Source organism: Balaenoptera ricei, chromosome 7 (assembly GCF_028023285.1).
Source record: "Balaenoptera ricei isolate mBalRic1 chromosome 7, mBalRic1.hap2, whole genome shotgun sequence".
Classification (NCBI taxonomy): domain Eukaryota; kingdom Metazoa; phylum Chordata; class Mammalia; order Artiodactyla; family Balaenopteridae; genus Balaenoptera; species Balaenoptera ricei.
In genome coordinates this window covers 64,850,199-64,865,970 of record NC_082645.1, presented here as the reverse complement: position 1 = coordinate 64,865,970, position 15,772 = coordinate 64,850,199, and the positions used below count along the sequence as shown (strand labels likewise).

The 15,772-nt window shown below is 37.4% G+C and overlaps 1 long non-coding RNA gene across 6 annotated transcripts in view; it reads left to right on the top strand.

The window, feature by feature from the left end:
- Positions 1-15,772, top strand: part of LOC132368564 (uncharacterized) — a 547,341-nt gene that overhangs the window by 288,280 nt on the left and 243,289 nt on the right. The window lies entirely within an intron of this gene.

Sequence of the window (15,772 nt, the reverse complement as noted above, 5' to 3'; positions counted from 1 at the left end):
GGTTCTGGGGTTCAGAAGACCAAACATGCAGTGACATTTAGTTGAAATCTTTTGCCCCCCTAGGCCATTAATAATTTTTTTATCCTCGCCCATATTTCTTTTTCCTACTTCCCCAAGCCTTGGATAATCCAAACCAGCAGGGTTCTTGGACTTCAGAGATCCTTAAAGCCTTGTCTAGTATGACGTTAGATTTGGGGGGCTTCTTAAGGTAGCCCAGATTTTGGTAATACATGGGCCAGGGGTGCTGGAAGACCACAGAGAAGACATAGTAATTACCCATCTTGTGGCAGGGCCTTCCTGCTTTCTAGATTGATACTAAAATTTGCATTTTTAGAATGGTTTATTTCAAGACTTGGGGAGGGATATGCCCTATTTAAGATTTCTCTAGATAATTTTTGCCAACTAAAACTTAATTCCCAAAGTTGATAGGTAGCATCCCTCTGCACTTCCCTCTGGTGCTGGCATTTTGTTAGGATACTATTTATGCTTTGAGAGTGCTTGTCCTGGAGCTGCCTTATAGGGTACATGGGAGGGGGCTGTGGAGAAAATGAGAGCTATGATGATCAGAAGACCTTGATTCCTGTCCTGTTCTAATATTCCACTAACTAATACAACTACTTGATTTTTCTCACCTGTAAAATGAGAATGAGATAATACCCCCTCTCCTAACCAAATGTTGTTGAGATAGACTCCTGAAGGTAACATGGCACTCTAGTAACTAAACCTGTCTAGATGGGTTCAGACTAAACCTCCTTATTCCACATCTCCCTGTGAGAGATAATATTATGGACAGGATTCATGTAGTTCTATCCAGTTTATTGTTTCCTTTCTCTGTAAAATAGTAAGAGTTCTCACTTATTGAGCACCCGCTGCATGCCAGGTGCCCTCGTATGTGATTCATTACTAATCATCACAAGGCTTCTTCAGGTTGGGGATCATTAACCTGAGTTTACAAGCGCAGTGGACCAAGTACCAAGCCTGCTCTCACATGGGGTGGTGATGAGGCTGGAGCCCACCGGAAACATCAGACTCTGAGATCTGTGGTTTTCCCATGACAGTATATGGATTCCACTTACCTATCAAAGTTGTTTCCCTCTGTATTAGTCTGTTTAAAGCAGTTCTTCTCAACATATATTCTAAGAGATCAGAAAACCCAAAGTACCACCTAGTTGTTCTTAGATTTAGGCAGACAGTGAAAAAAAATGCTTTCGATATAATATCGTTTCATATCTAAATAATGTTCTTCAGTTTACAAAACACTTTCACATATAGTATCTCAATGAATCTTCAAAAGCCTTTGGAAGGGAGAATGTGTATTTATAATGTGTTTAATCGACGAGGAGACTTTGAAAGGCCACTTGCTACAACTTTCCAGAGGTAAGGTACCCAGTAGGAAGCAGAGGTGGGGCTTGAGCCCTGGTATTCTTTCATTGTACCACACTGCTCACATTCACTGAGAAAAAGGGGCAGGGAAAGAACAGAGGGTAGGAGAGTGACATCAACAAAATGATGGAATACGCGTTTTCTGCTGTCTTTCCCCCCAAAAACACTGATTTTGACAAACTCCCATGGGTGAGAGTGCCTTTGTGGAAGTCTGGGGGTTTACTGGAGATGTTCCAGCATACTGCTGAAGAAAAAATATCTGAGATTGGATGCATTGAAGAGGGTAAGAGGAACAGCTTTATTTTACCTACATCTCCCTTCTCCCAAGACAGCACAGCTGAAAGCCAAGAGAGACCTTCATGGCCCACCCTTCTCCCATGAGGGAAAGCGAGAGCATGTGTGTGAGCATCTGGGTTCCCCAGTTATGTGGGGTGGTTTCAAAGAGGTCCACTTCTTTCTTGCCCCATCCAGGATACTGGGGTGTGCTGCACAGGAGAGCAGGAGGGGCTGGAAGAACCGCAGCCAGCGCTCTCAGAGGGCATCAAAGGGACACGGATCCTACTAACTACTTCATAGACTGCATCAGGAAGTCTGCCTATGAGCTGCTGGGGATCCCCCCAACTGGCCTACAGGCACCCCCAATGCTCTGAGTGCATCACTCCATCCTCTGCCCCCACCCTGTGACCAACTCCCTGTGCATGCCCCCGAGGGCAGCAAGGGCGAGACTTTGCAGATGACTAGTGAGTATGTGCAGAAAGCCAACCTGAGTCTGAGGGATTGGGAGAAGGCACACAAACTTGAGCATTCAACACTGCCCTGGGGAAAGCAAACCGGAGGCTGTCAGTATCTAGTCAGGATTGAGAGACAGCATGCAAGCTTAAGAATTTCCCCAAAAGGGAAGGAGGAGTGTGAAGCAGGCATATCCATAGAAAAGGTCTGAGAAATCTAAGAAGTCTCGTACAAAATCCAAAGCCTTTTGACTCAGAGCTGGGCTCCTTTGAATCATTGTCAGACTGAATATAAGCAGTAGCTGGTGGACTGTAGTGAAAAGAACACAGCCCAGAAGTCTTAAGTACTAGAATCTAGTTCTTAATCTCTGTCATCAACAGCAGTTCATATAGAGATCTACTTGGAAGGCCCAAACTGAGATTTAATGATTAAATGAGATTTAATGATGGAACCATGTCACACTGTGTCTTTCTTCCTTCTATGTTCAGGTGTCTAATAGCACAAACTAATTTTTTTCTGGAAAATTAACTCAAAGAGTTTCAGTGATTAGGATTCATGCATATATAGGTATTTCTGGCCGATTGAAGCAACCCAGTGATTCCACACCACAAAGAGAAGAACAGATACCCTGAGGGGTAGTTCATTATAAGGAGAAGAAGCTGAACATGAGCAGGTAGATTTAGCAGTGAGTTCATAGGTTGAATTCAGAGAGCAAGAAGTTCTGAATATAGCATAACTGCTGTTACCTGAACTGATCCCAACTTAGGAAATGGGTATATACCCTGAGAGTAAAAGGGTAGGCCAAAAGAACTATTTCACTAGATTTTGAAATAATTTTTGGACTACCAACCCAGGTTTGGGCTCCACTCTCATAGTATAGCACAGAGGGGAGGAAACATTCCCCTTCTGGCAATGAGCATTTCTTTGTCATAGTACAGTAAGTGCTGGCCAATCTGTTGCCCAAGATATCAAGGTGGCAGTGCCTGGAGCTGAGAGAAGGCTGAATTGGATCATCTCTAAGTCCCCTTATGGGGACTTAAATTCTGTGAGTTCTAAGATTATTGAATCTAAAACAGAGTTAATAAGCTCTGTTCTGGGTCTGAGAGGTAATACAAGGGCTAAAGGAAATCAAGAAGAGTCTAAATAACATAGTATACACTGATTAGGGAGCAACTGCCAAGATGTCTCAAGGTGTTTAGTTTCTTTCTTTTTTTGTTTGTTTTTTAAAAATTTTATTTTATTTATTTATTTTTCATACAGCAGGTTCTTATTAGTTATCAATTTTATACATATCAGTGTATATATGTCAATCCCAATCTCCCAATTCATCCCACTCCCCCGGCCCCCGCTTTCCCCCTTGATGTCAGTACATTTGTTCTCTATATCTGTGTCTCTATTTCTGCCTTGCAAACCGGTTCATCTGTACCATTTTTCTAGATTCCACATAAATGTGTTAATATACGATATTTGTTTTTCTCTTTCTGACTTCCTTCACTCTGTATGACAGTCTCTAGGTCCATCCACGTCTCTACAAAAGACCCAATTTCGTTCCTTTTTACAGCTAATATTCCACTGTATATATATGTACCACATCTTCTTTATCCATTCGTCTGTCGATGGGCATTTAGGTTGCTTCCATGTCCTGGCTATTGTAAATAGTGCTGCAGTGAACATTGGGGTGCATGTGTCTTTTTGAATTATGGTTTTCTCAGGGTATATGCCCAGTAGTGGGATTGCTGGGTCATATGGTAATTCTATTTTTAGTTTTTTAAGGAACCTCCATACTGTTCTCCATAGTGGCTGTATCAATTTACATTCCTACCAACAGTGCAAGAGGGTTCTCTTTTCTCCACACCCGCTCCAGCATTTGTTGTTTGTAGATTTTCTGATGATGGCCATTCTGACCAGTGTGAGGTGATACTTCATTGTAGTTTTGATTTGCATTTCTCAAATAATTAGTGACGTTGAGCAGCTTTTCATGTGCCTCTTGGCCATCTGTATGTCTTCTTTGGAGAAATCTCTGTTTAGGTCTTCTGTGTATTTTTAGATTGGGTTGTTTTTTTTTTTAATATTGAGCTGCATAAGCTGTTTATATATTCTGGAGATTAATCCTTTGTCCGTTAATTCGTTTGCAAATATTTTCTCCCACTCTGAGGGTTGTCTTTCTGTCTTATTTATAGTTTCCTTTGCTGTGCAAAAGCTTTTAAGTTTCATTAGGTCCCATTAATTTATTTTTGTTTTTATTTCCATTACTCTAGGAGGTGGATCAAAAAAGATATTGCTGTGATTTATGTCAAAGAGTGTTCTTCCTATGTTCTCCTCTAAGAGTTTTATAGTGTCCAGTTTTTAATACATTTTGAGTTTATTTTTGTGCATGGTGTTAGGGAGTGTTCTAATTTCATTCTTTTACATGTAGCTGTCCAGTTTTCCCAGCACCACTTATTGAAGAGGCTGTCTTTCCTCCATTGTATATTCTTGCTGCCTTTGTCATAGATTAGGTGACCATAGGTGCATGGGTTTATCTCTGGGCTTTCTGTCCTGTACTGTTGATCTATATTTCTGTTTTTGTGCCAGTACCATACTATCTTGATTACTGTAGCTTTGTAGTATAGTCTGAAGTCCAGGAGCCTGATTCCTCTAGCTCCATTTTTCTTTCTCTAGGTTGCTTTGGCTATTCGGGGTCTTTTGTGTTTCCATAAAATTGTAAAATTTTTTGTTCTAATTCTGTGAAGAATGCCATTGGTAATTTGATAGGGATTGCATTGAATCTGTACATTGCTTTGGGTAGTATAGCCAGTTTCACAATATTGATTCTTCCAATCCAGGAACATGGTATATTTCTCCATCTGTTTGTGTCATGTTTGATTTCTTTCATCAGTGTTTTATAGTTTATTGAGTACAGGTCTTTTGCTTTCTTAGGTAGGTTTACTCCTAGGTATTTTATTCTTTTTGTTGTGATGGTAAATGGGATTGTTTCCTTAATTTCTCTTTCTGATATTTTGTTGTTAGTGTATACGAATGCAAGAGATTTCTGTGCATTAATTTTGTATCCTGCAACTTTACCAAATTCATTGGCTAGCTCTAGTAGTTTTCTGGTGACATCTTTAGGATTCTCTGTGTATAGTATCATGTCATCTGTGAACAGTGACAGTTTTACTTCTTTTCCAATTTGTATTCCTTTTATTTCTTTTTCTTCTCTGATTGCCGTGGCTAGGACTTCCAAAACTATGTTGAATAATAGTGGTGAGAGTGGACATCCTTGCCTTGTTCCTGATCTTAGAGGAAGTGCTTTCAATTTTTCACCATTGAGAATGATGTTTGCTGTGGGTTTGTTGTATATGGCCCTTATTATGTTGAGGTAGGTTCCCTCTATGCCTACTTTCTGGAGAGTTTTTATCATAAATGGGTGATGAATTTTGTCAGAAGCTTTTTCTGCATCTATTGAGATGACCATATGGTTTTTACTCTTCAGTTTGTTAATATGGTGTATCACATTGAGTGATGTGTATCGCATTGAGTGATTTGAAGAATCCTTGCATCCCTGGGATACATCCCACTTGATCATGGTGTATGATCCTTTTAATGTGTTGTTGGATTCTGTTTGCTAGATTTTGTTGAGGATTTTTGAATCTATATTCATCAGTGATATTGGTTGGTAATTTTCTTTTTTTGTAGTATCTTTGTCTGGTTTTGGTATCAGGGTGATGGTGGCCTTGTAGAATGAGTTTGAGAGTGTTCCTTCCTCTGCAATTTTTTGGAAGAGTTTGAGAAGAATGGGTGTTAGCTCTTCTCTAAATGTTTGATAGAATTCACCTGTGAAGCCTATCTGATCCTGGACTTTTGTTTGTTGGAAGATTTTTAATCACAGTTTCAATTTCATTACTTGTGATTGGTCTGTTCATATTTTCTATTTCTTCCTGGTTCAGTCTCGGCAGTTTGTGCATTTCTAAGAATTTGTCCATTTCTTCCAGGTTGTCCACTTTATTGGCATAGAGTTGCTTGTAGTAGGCTCTTAGGATGCTTTGTATTTCTGCAGTGTCTGTTGTAACTTCTCCTTTTTCATTTCTGATTTTATTGGTTTGAGTCCTCTCCCTCTTATTCTTGATGAGTCTGGCTAATGGTTTATCAATTTGTTTATCTTCTCAAAGAACCAGCTTTTAGTTTTATTGATCTTTGCTATTGTTTTGTTTCTATTTCATTTATTTCTGCTCTGATCTTTAAGATTTCTTTCCTTCTACTAACTTTGGATTTTGTTTGTTCTTCTTTCTCCAGTTCGTTTAGGTGTAAGGTTAGATTGTTTCTTTGAGATTTTCTTGTTTCTTGAGGTAGACTTGTATAGCTATAAACTTCCCTCTTAGAACTGCTTTTGCTGCATCCCATAGGTTTTGGATTGTCATGTTTTCATTGTCATTTGTCTCTAGGTATTTTTTGATTTGCTCTTTGATTTCTTCAGTGATTAGTAACGTACTTAGTAACGTATTGTTTAGCCTCCATGTGTTTGTGGTTTTTTACATTTTTTTCCTGTAATTTATTTCTAATGTCATAGCGTTTTGGTTGAAAAAGATGTTTGATATGATTTCAGTTTTCTTGAATTTACCAAGGCTTGATCTGTGACCCAAGATGTGATCTATCCTGGAGAATGTTCTGTGCGCACTTGAGAAGAAAGTGTAATCTGGTGTTTTTGGATGGAATGTCCTATAAATATCAATTAAATCTATCTGGTCTATTGTGTCATTTTAAGCTTGTGTTTCCTTATTAATTTTCTGTTTGGATGATCTGTCCATTGGTGTAAGTGAGGTGTTAAAGTTCCCCACTATTATTGTGTTACTGTCGATTTCCTGTTTTAGAGCTGTTAGCTGTTGCCTTATGTATTGTGGTGCTCCTATGTTGGGTGCATATATATTTATAATTGTTATATCTTCTTCTTGGATTGATCCCTTGATCATTATGTAATGTCCTTCCTTGTCTCTTGTAACATTCTTTATTTTAAAGTCTATTTTATCTGATATGAGTATTGCTACTCCGGCTTTCTTTTGATTTCCATTTGCATGGAATACCTTTTTCCATCCCCTCACTTTCAGTCTGTATGTGTCCCTAGGTCTGAAGTGGGTCTCTTGTAGACAGCATATAGATGGGTCTTGTTTTTGTATCCATTCAGCAAGCCTGTGTCTTTTGGTTGGAGCATTTAATCCATTCACATTTAAGGTAATTATCAATATGTATGTTCCTATTACCATTTTCTTAATTGTTTTGGGTTTGTTTTTGTAGGTCCTTTCCTTCTCTTGTGTTTCCCACTTAGAGAAGTGTCTTTAGCATTTGTTATAGAGCTGGTTTGGTGGTGGTGAATTCTCTTAGGTTTTGTTCTGTAAAGCTTTTGATTTGTCCATCAAATCTGAATGTTATCCTTGCCTGACAGAGTAATCTTGGTTGTAGGTTCTTCCCTTTCATCACTTAATATATCGTGTCCCTCCCTTCTGGCTTGTAGAGTTTCTGCTGAGAAATCAGCTGTGAACCTTATGGGAGTTTCCTTGTATGTTATTTCTCGTTTTTCCCTTGTTGCTTTTAATAATTTTTCTTTGTCTTTAATTTTTGTCAGTTTGATTACTATGTGTCTCGACGTGTTTCTCCTTGGTTTATACTTCCTGGGACTCTCTGCACTTTCTGGACTTGGGTGGCTATTTCCTTTCCCATGTTAGGGAAGTTTTCCACTATAATCTCTTCAAATGTTTTCTCGGGTCCTTTCTCTCTTTCTTCTCCTTCTGGGACCCCTATAATGCGAATGTTGGTGTGTTTAATGTTATCCCAGAGGTCTCTTAGGCCGTATGCATTTCTTTTCATTCTTTTTTATTTATGCTGTTCCGTGATAGTGAATTCCACCATTCTGTCTTCCAGGTCACTTATCCATTCTTCTGCCTCAGTTATTCTGCTACTGATTCCTTCTAGTGTATTTTTCATTTCAGTTATTGTATTGTTCATCTCTGTTTGTGTGTTCTTTAATTCTTCTAGGTGTTTTTAATTCTTCTAGGTCTTTGTTCAACATTTCTTGGGTCTTCTCTATCTTTGCCTCCATTCTTTTTCCGAGGCCCTGGATCATCTTCACTATCATTATCCTGAATTCTTCATCTGGAAGGTTGCCTATCTGCACTTCATTTAGTTGTTTTTCTGGGGTTTTCTCTTGTTCTTTCATCTGGTACATAGTCCTCTGCCTTTTCATTTTGTCTGTCTTTCTGTGAATGTGTTTTTTGTTCCACATACTGCAGGATTGTAGTTCTTCTTGCTTCTGGTGTTTAATTTCTTTAAATCTTGCTTCAAATTGTATTTATTTCCTGTGCTTAATAGCCAAATATAATTAAATAGTATTTAGTAAATATTTATATTGATGTTTTAATATAGAGGTTTTTGAGTGGAGAAAAAGATTAAATAAACTACCTAATCTGTAGAAAATACCTCAGTCATTCAGGCCTAATGAGATGCTTCAATTCGTGAGATTAGATAACATCTATTAGTTGGCACTACTAATATTGCAGCCTAGTGTCAAGGAGAAGCCAACTAGTTTTCAGAGTCTATACCTTGTAAATTCAACAATATTCAAGTCCAGAAACATCACTTTTCCCCATTTGATTGTGGCCCTTCTAGGAAAGCTGTGCTATACTTGTGCCCAGTATAATATTCAGTGACGTGGTTGCTTACAGCATACCTTCAAGTATCTCTGTTTCCATTAAGGGAGTTCCCCTTTTTGTACTCTTAATTCCTTCCCTGGCTACAGGAGGATTTCTAGTAAGAAAGGTTGGGTGATGGATTGTACCACAGTATGAAGAATATCCATATTCTCTCCAGAAGTAGAAATTAAGCACACATAATGTGTGAGGACATATGGACATATTTCTTCATGGTTCTTAATTCTGGCTGCACTTTGGAATCACCTAGGAACTTTAAAAACTACTGTTGCTTGGGTCTTGTGTCTAGAGAATTTGATCTCAGAAGTCTTGGGTGGAACCAGGACATCAAGAGTTTGAAAAGCTCCCCCAATGATTCTGACATGCAGCTGAGGCTGAGAACCACTGTCTGATCATACTGAAGGCAGCTGCTTTCTTAGCAGCTTTGCTTTTCTGCTACCCCAGACCCCACTTATCATGAGCCACACACACCCTTTTCTTGGTTTCAAGTCTGGGACAATATATACAGTACATACTCTTCTTTATACATTAGAACATTTGGAGATCCAAGGCATCCTCATTCAAACTTTATAAAAACAAATGTTTGCTTCAGTGGGAGAAAGAAGGAATACAAGCAAAATAGAAAGGGCTGAAAAATATCTGAACACAGTGATGACATAAGGCCTCATTGTGGTGGGCCCTTAAATGGACTTTTTCCCCTCTATATACTAATGCATTCTTTTTTCACGTATTTCAAGACACATAACCCTCCTTCCTCTGCTCTATAGAGCAGCAGGCTTGTAAATAACACACATTTCCAAAAAGTATGCCAATTGATTGATCTGAAACATGGTACTTTGACACTGATAAGGATGAATACAATACACAGAAATAGTTTAAGGTGAGTGGTTTTAACACATCTTTTTTTCCTTTATTTTAAATTGAGATATAGTTGATGTACAATATTATGCTAGTTTCAGGTGTACTGCATAGTGATTTGGCATTTGTATACATTATGAAATAGTCACCACAATAAGTCTAAGTAACCATCTGTCCCCATAAGAGTTATTACAATATTACAGACCATATTCCTATATATTACATCCCAGTAGCTTATTTATTTTATAACTGGAGGCTTGTACATCTTAATTACCTCCACCTATTTCTCCCACACCCCTCACCCCTCCCCTGTGGCAATTACCTGTTTGTCCTCTGCATCTATGAGTCTGTTTTCATTTTGTTTTATTTGTTTGGTTTTTTTTTTTAGATTCCACATAGGAGATACACGGTATTTGTCTTTTTCTGTCTGACTTATTTCCCTTAGCATAATACCCTCTAGGTTCATTCATGTTGTCACAATGGCAAGGTTTCATTTTTATTTATGGTTAAGTAATACTCCATTGTGTGTATATATATGTATATATATATGTGTATATGTATATGTATATACATGTGTGTATATATATGTATATACATGTGTGTATATATATACCACGTATTCTTTATCCATTCATCTATTAATGGACATTTAGGTTGTTTCCATATTTTGGCTATTATAAATAATGCTACAAAAAAAGTTGTGTGTGTATATCTTTTCAAATTAGTAGTTTTGATTTCTTTGGGTAAATATCCAGAAGTGAAGTTGCTGGATCATATGGTAGTTCTATTTTTAATTTTTTGAGGAACCTCAAAACTGTCTTCCATAAGGGCTACATGAATTTACAGTCCCACCAACAGTACACGAGGGTTCCCTTTTCTCCATATTCTTGTATTTGCTGTCTTTCTGATGATTCTGACAGGTGTGAGGTGGTATGTCACTGTGGTTTTGATTTGCATTTCCCTGATGATTAGCAATGTTGAGCATCTTTTCATGTATCTGTTGGCTATCTGTATGTCTTCTTTGGAGAAATGTCTATTCAGGTCCTCTGCCCATTTTATTTATTTGTTTTTTTATTTTTAATTTTTATTTTATATTGGAGTACCATTGATTAACAGTGTGTTAGTTTCAGGTTTACAGCAAAGTGATTCAGTTATACATATACAAGTATCTATTCTTTTCCAAATTCTTTTCCTGTATAAGTTATTACAGAATACTGAGCAGAGTTCCCTGTGCTATACAGTAGGTCCTTGTTGGTTATCTATTATAAATATAGCAGTGTGTACATGTCAATCCCAAACTCCCAATCTATCCCTCCCCACCGATCCCAGTAACCATAAGTTTATTCTCTAAGTCTGTGAGTCTGTTTCTGTTTCGTAGTAAGTTCGTTTGTATCATTTTTTTTTTAGATTTCACTTATAAGTGATATCATATGATATTTGTCTTTTCTCTGTCTGACTTACTTCATGATAATGTCCAGGTTCATCCACGTTGCTGCAAATGGCATTGTTTCATTCTTTTTAATGGCTGAGTAATATTCCTTTGTATATATGTACCACATCTTCTTTACCTATTCATTTGTCGATGGACATTTCAGTTGCTTCCCTGTCTTGACTATTGTAAACAGTGCTGCAATGAACATTGGGGTGCGTGTATCCTTTCGAACCATGTTTTTCTCTGGATATATGCCCAGGAGTGGGATTGCTGGATCATATAGTAGCTTTATTTTTAGTTTTTTAAGGAACCTTCATAATGTTCTCCATAGTGGCTGTACCAATTTACATTCCCACCAACAGTGTAGAAGGGTTCCCTTTTCTTCACACTCTCTCCAGCATTTATTATTTGTAGACTTTTTGATGATGGCCATTCTGACTGGTGTGAGGTGATATCTCATTGTAGTTTTGATTTGCATTTCTCTAATAATTAGCAATGTTGAGCATCTTTTCATGTGCTTCTTGGTCATCTGTATGTCTTCTTTGGAGAAATGTCTATTTAGATCTTCTGTTCATTTCTTGATTGGGTTGTTTGGCTTTTTTTGATATTGAGCTGCATGAGCTGTTTGTAAATTTTGGAGATTAATCCCTGCTTGGTCACATTGTTTGCAAATATTATCTCCCATTCTGTGGGTTGTCTTTTCATTTTATTTATGGTTTACTTTGCTGTGCAAAAGCTTTTGAGTTTAATTAGGTCCCATTTATTTATTTTTGATTTTATTTCTGTTACTCTAGGAGATGGATTGAAAAAGATATTGCTGTGATCTATGTCAAAGAGTGTTCTGCCTATGTTTTCCTCTGAGTTTTATAGTATCCAGTCTTACATTTAGGTCTTTAATGCATTTTGAGTTTATTTTTGTGTATGGTGTTAAAGAAAGTTCTAATTTCATTTTTCTGCCCATTTTAAAATCAGGTTGTTATTTTTCGATGTTGAGTTGTATGAGTTCTTTGTATACTTTGGATATTAACCCCTGATCAGATATATTGGTTGCAAGTGAAGGCCAGTTTCTGGTGGTACCCAAGAAACTCACTCTTCCTTATTCAACTACCTTAAACTTTGTAACTCTCTAACTCTCAAGCTGCTTTGATGCTGGGCTCTTCCAGAATATAGACTTGTAAATGTTGTAAGTCAAATACAAGCCAGTTTCCTTTTTGAAATGTCACAGAGAGCATGAGGAGGAAGTGGGCTTTAATGCTATTCCTCTGTGACCTCTGCTATGAGTTTCACCACTCCACAGAGTCATCTATTAGAGTAAGTTACATTCATGGTGGGATTTTGTTGAGCCCTTCTCTTGCTTTGATTCTATATATGGATCAAGCAACATGAATTCAATTTAGGGCCTTTTGATGACCTCAGTGGAGGTAAAGCAGGGGTGTGTCCCAGCCCTTCCTACTTAATATGATTTTTAATAACTTAATGCCACCCTTGGATCAGCTAGATCCAGGATTACCTCATCATATTCTTTCTCCTCCTCTCCTCATCTTCCTCCTTGTCCTTTGTCCTTGTCCTTGTCATCCCCCTCCTTCTCCCTCTTCCTCTCTCTCTCCCCCTCCTCTTTCTCTTCCTCCTCCTCCAATACAGATGACCTAGTTTGGATAAGTTAGGAATGGTCCAAGCCAAAACAGTTTGAGATCCATAGACTAAAACCAGAATTAACATTTTGATAAAAGCTCTTCTGTGTTATCTCACTTACAGAGTAAACATTACAGATACACACAAACAGATATATATAGATAGATGGATTGGAGAGTAAGCCAAGTCATCTATTTAGGTAGGTGTAAATATTGGCACCTGAGTGACCTTCAAGGTAGACTAGGAAGGTACATTATTCAAAATTAGGTATTGTATGGGTGGTTTACTAATAGTTTTATTTTTTATGACTCTTCAATATCTATACGTTGACAGAAAACAATATTTCAGGAAAGGCATTGTTTGATTCTCCTGCAGAATTGTGTTTATTAAATTGCACTTTGGTGTATGGTCATGGACTCTGAAAAGCTTTATAGTTCTAGCCCTACAAAAACACAGTGGTCTATTTACAGCAATTGTGTTAAGGAAGATGTTGTTTATCACATCATCAAGGTTTGGTTTCTAAGGACCTGGGGAAATTCTCTCTGTTCTCAGCACGATGTGTCATTGTGCTTTTTTTGCACATCTGCTTTTTGTTTTGCTTTGTTTTGTTTTAATCTTCCAGACATGGAATCACTTGGCTGATTATGTTTCCTTTTTTGTGCTGGAAGCTCAGAATCAAACTTATGGTTCACTTAAAATCCTTTCTATAGCAAAGCAGGGTATAAATATATAAGCAGGCAAAAATGGTGGTAAAAATATGGTAAAAGAGACAAGGGGAGAACATCAAGTATGGAATCAGAGACCACCTCTTTCCTGAATTCCTTATTCCACATGACAAAGGACTCTTACCACCTACTACTGAGAGCTAGCCTTATTCAACTCTGTGTCCTCATGCTCGGACCAGTATCTGGCATTCAGTGGGTGCTCAATAAATATTTTCTGTATGAACAAGGAAAGCTCATATCTTGACACTAATTATTATTAATTAGTGATAATAATTATTACCAAGAAGACTAACTTAAATAATTATTATTACCAAGAAGACTAACTTAAAGTCTTAGCTGATTAAAAAATGTGTGATAAGATCCAGACTGATTTAAATACTATTTTAGACTTGACCTGGACTGATTTTTTGAACTGATTTTTATTTTCAAGTTATCCAGATAGGATTTTAAAAATCAATAGCTAGCTAAGAGAATATCCTTTTCCCTTATATGAGGAGGAGCTTCTTTCAAGCAGGTGGATGAGTTTGTTATTACCTGACAAGAATCGTTTCCCAAGCTATAATTTTTCAACTATGGTAATAAAAAGTTAGTGGTACTATCTATGTATTGAAACAGATTTCATTCATAGATACCTGTCCCACTTTGGCATGTAACCATGTTATTCAAGTGCTTTCTGAAGTTTTATAACTTCACCTGCAAAAATTAATTTTCAGTCTGTGCTGTGATCAGTGTTACTGCAGTAAACTGGTTGGCTATCTGCCTCAAATTCTTTTGGAATAAGGAGGGGTATAAATAAACAATTTTATAGAGTTTGTTGACTGAGGTTCTTGACAAATCAACCTAAAAGTAGAGATAAGTGGTATGTATTTTCATTCAGATGAGTAAATCATGAATTTTTTTCAACATAACATGTCACATATATATTTGTAAGGAGAACATTTACCTTATGAAAGACACCAGAGAGGCCATATCACCTTGTTTCCTCATCTGTAAAAGGAGGGGGTTGGATGAGACCATCATGAAGGTTGTTTCCAAAGCAGATTGAATGAAACATCCATGGACAATGGAAATATTACACAGAGCAAAAGGCTTGCAGAAGGATTCTGCATGACATTGTTTTTATTTTCACTACTCCTTCAACTGAGGTTGAAGAATCCATTCTTTAATACAGATGCAGGGTCAAACCCTAGCTGTTTTTTATGGAAATTAGACCTATATTATTCTTTGCTTTTGTATCTTCAGTTGTTTGAAGACAACCATCTTATCAGCTGGGCCAATAAGATCATTAATGGAAAACAGTGCTGTGCACCAGTAGATCTTTACTCCTTGATCAATAGTTATTTACTTCTGAGGGGTTCACAGCTTGGTTAATATAACCAAATAATTTTATTGATAGATAATATAACAATGAAAAATAAAGTTGAAGATAGAAGATGAATGAATATAGAACTTTCTTCAGGCATGAATATTATTATTTGAAAACTGTAATAGCTGCTGGAATGTTAGAAGAGCAGACAACAAAAGCATTGAATAATTGTCCTAGGACTATAATCAGACTTCCATTATTGACCTCTGTTAATATTCTAATGTAACTGTCTGCTAAATTGGTTCCTTGGGGCTTGAAATATACAGTGATGTTATGAGTTCCTATCGTAAATTGCCACACAGTAAAGTAGCAGGTCTCTGAAATAGTGTTGGTCCTAGTTTGATCAATACTCAGTTCAAAGCAGTGCAATAGGCAACTGTTTCCATAGAAACATTGATGTCACAGAGGTTGAACAGGGGCTGTTACAACAAATCATTTCCTTTGAGCAGTTGTAATTGACTATATGTACAGTTTGCTGTCACTTGAGACCATTTACATCAAGCAAGTAACAGAACCGCATTAGTTATTCCAGGAGTAAGAGGGTTAGCTCTTCCTTTTGTGACCTTACAAATACCTAGGAGGATATTGCCATAGCAACCAGCAATATAAAAGGATGAACATTAAGGTAGCTAGCCTTAATTCAGTAGCATTCTTCTGGAAGCTGAAAGGTAGTTTTAATAAAGTTTACCTAGTTATAACATTAACACAAATCCTTTGCACCCCACAATAATGACTTGGTTCATATCTCAAAGATGTCACCAATAACACAGACATTACAATTTCATTTGCACTTCATTTCCCGTTCCTCACCTTTGATTTTCCCTCGGCATCTAGTTGCTAAGGCAGCACACATGCACATTTGGCAAAATCTTGTTTACTGAGTACAGAGTTTAGCCCTGGAGAAGCACTGAAATCTGAAGTGCTTCAGATTTGAAAAGTGAGATAATGAGAGAAAGGAAACTTTGATAAA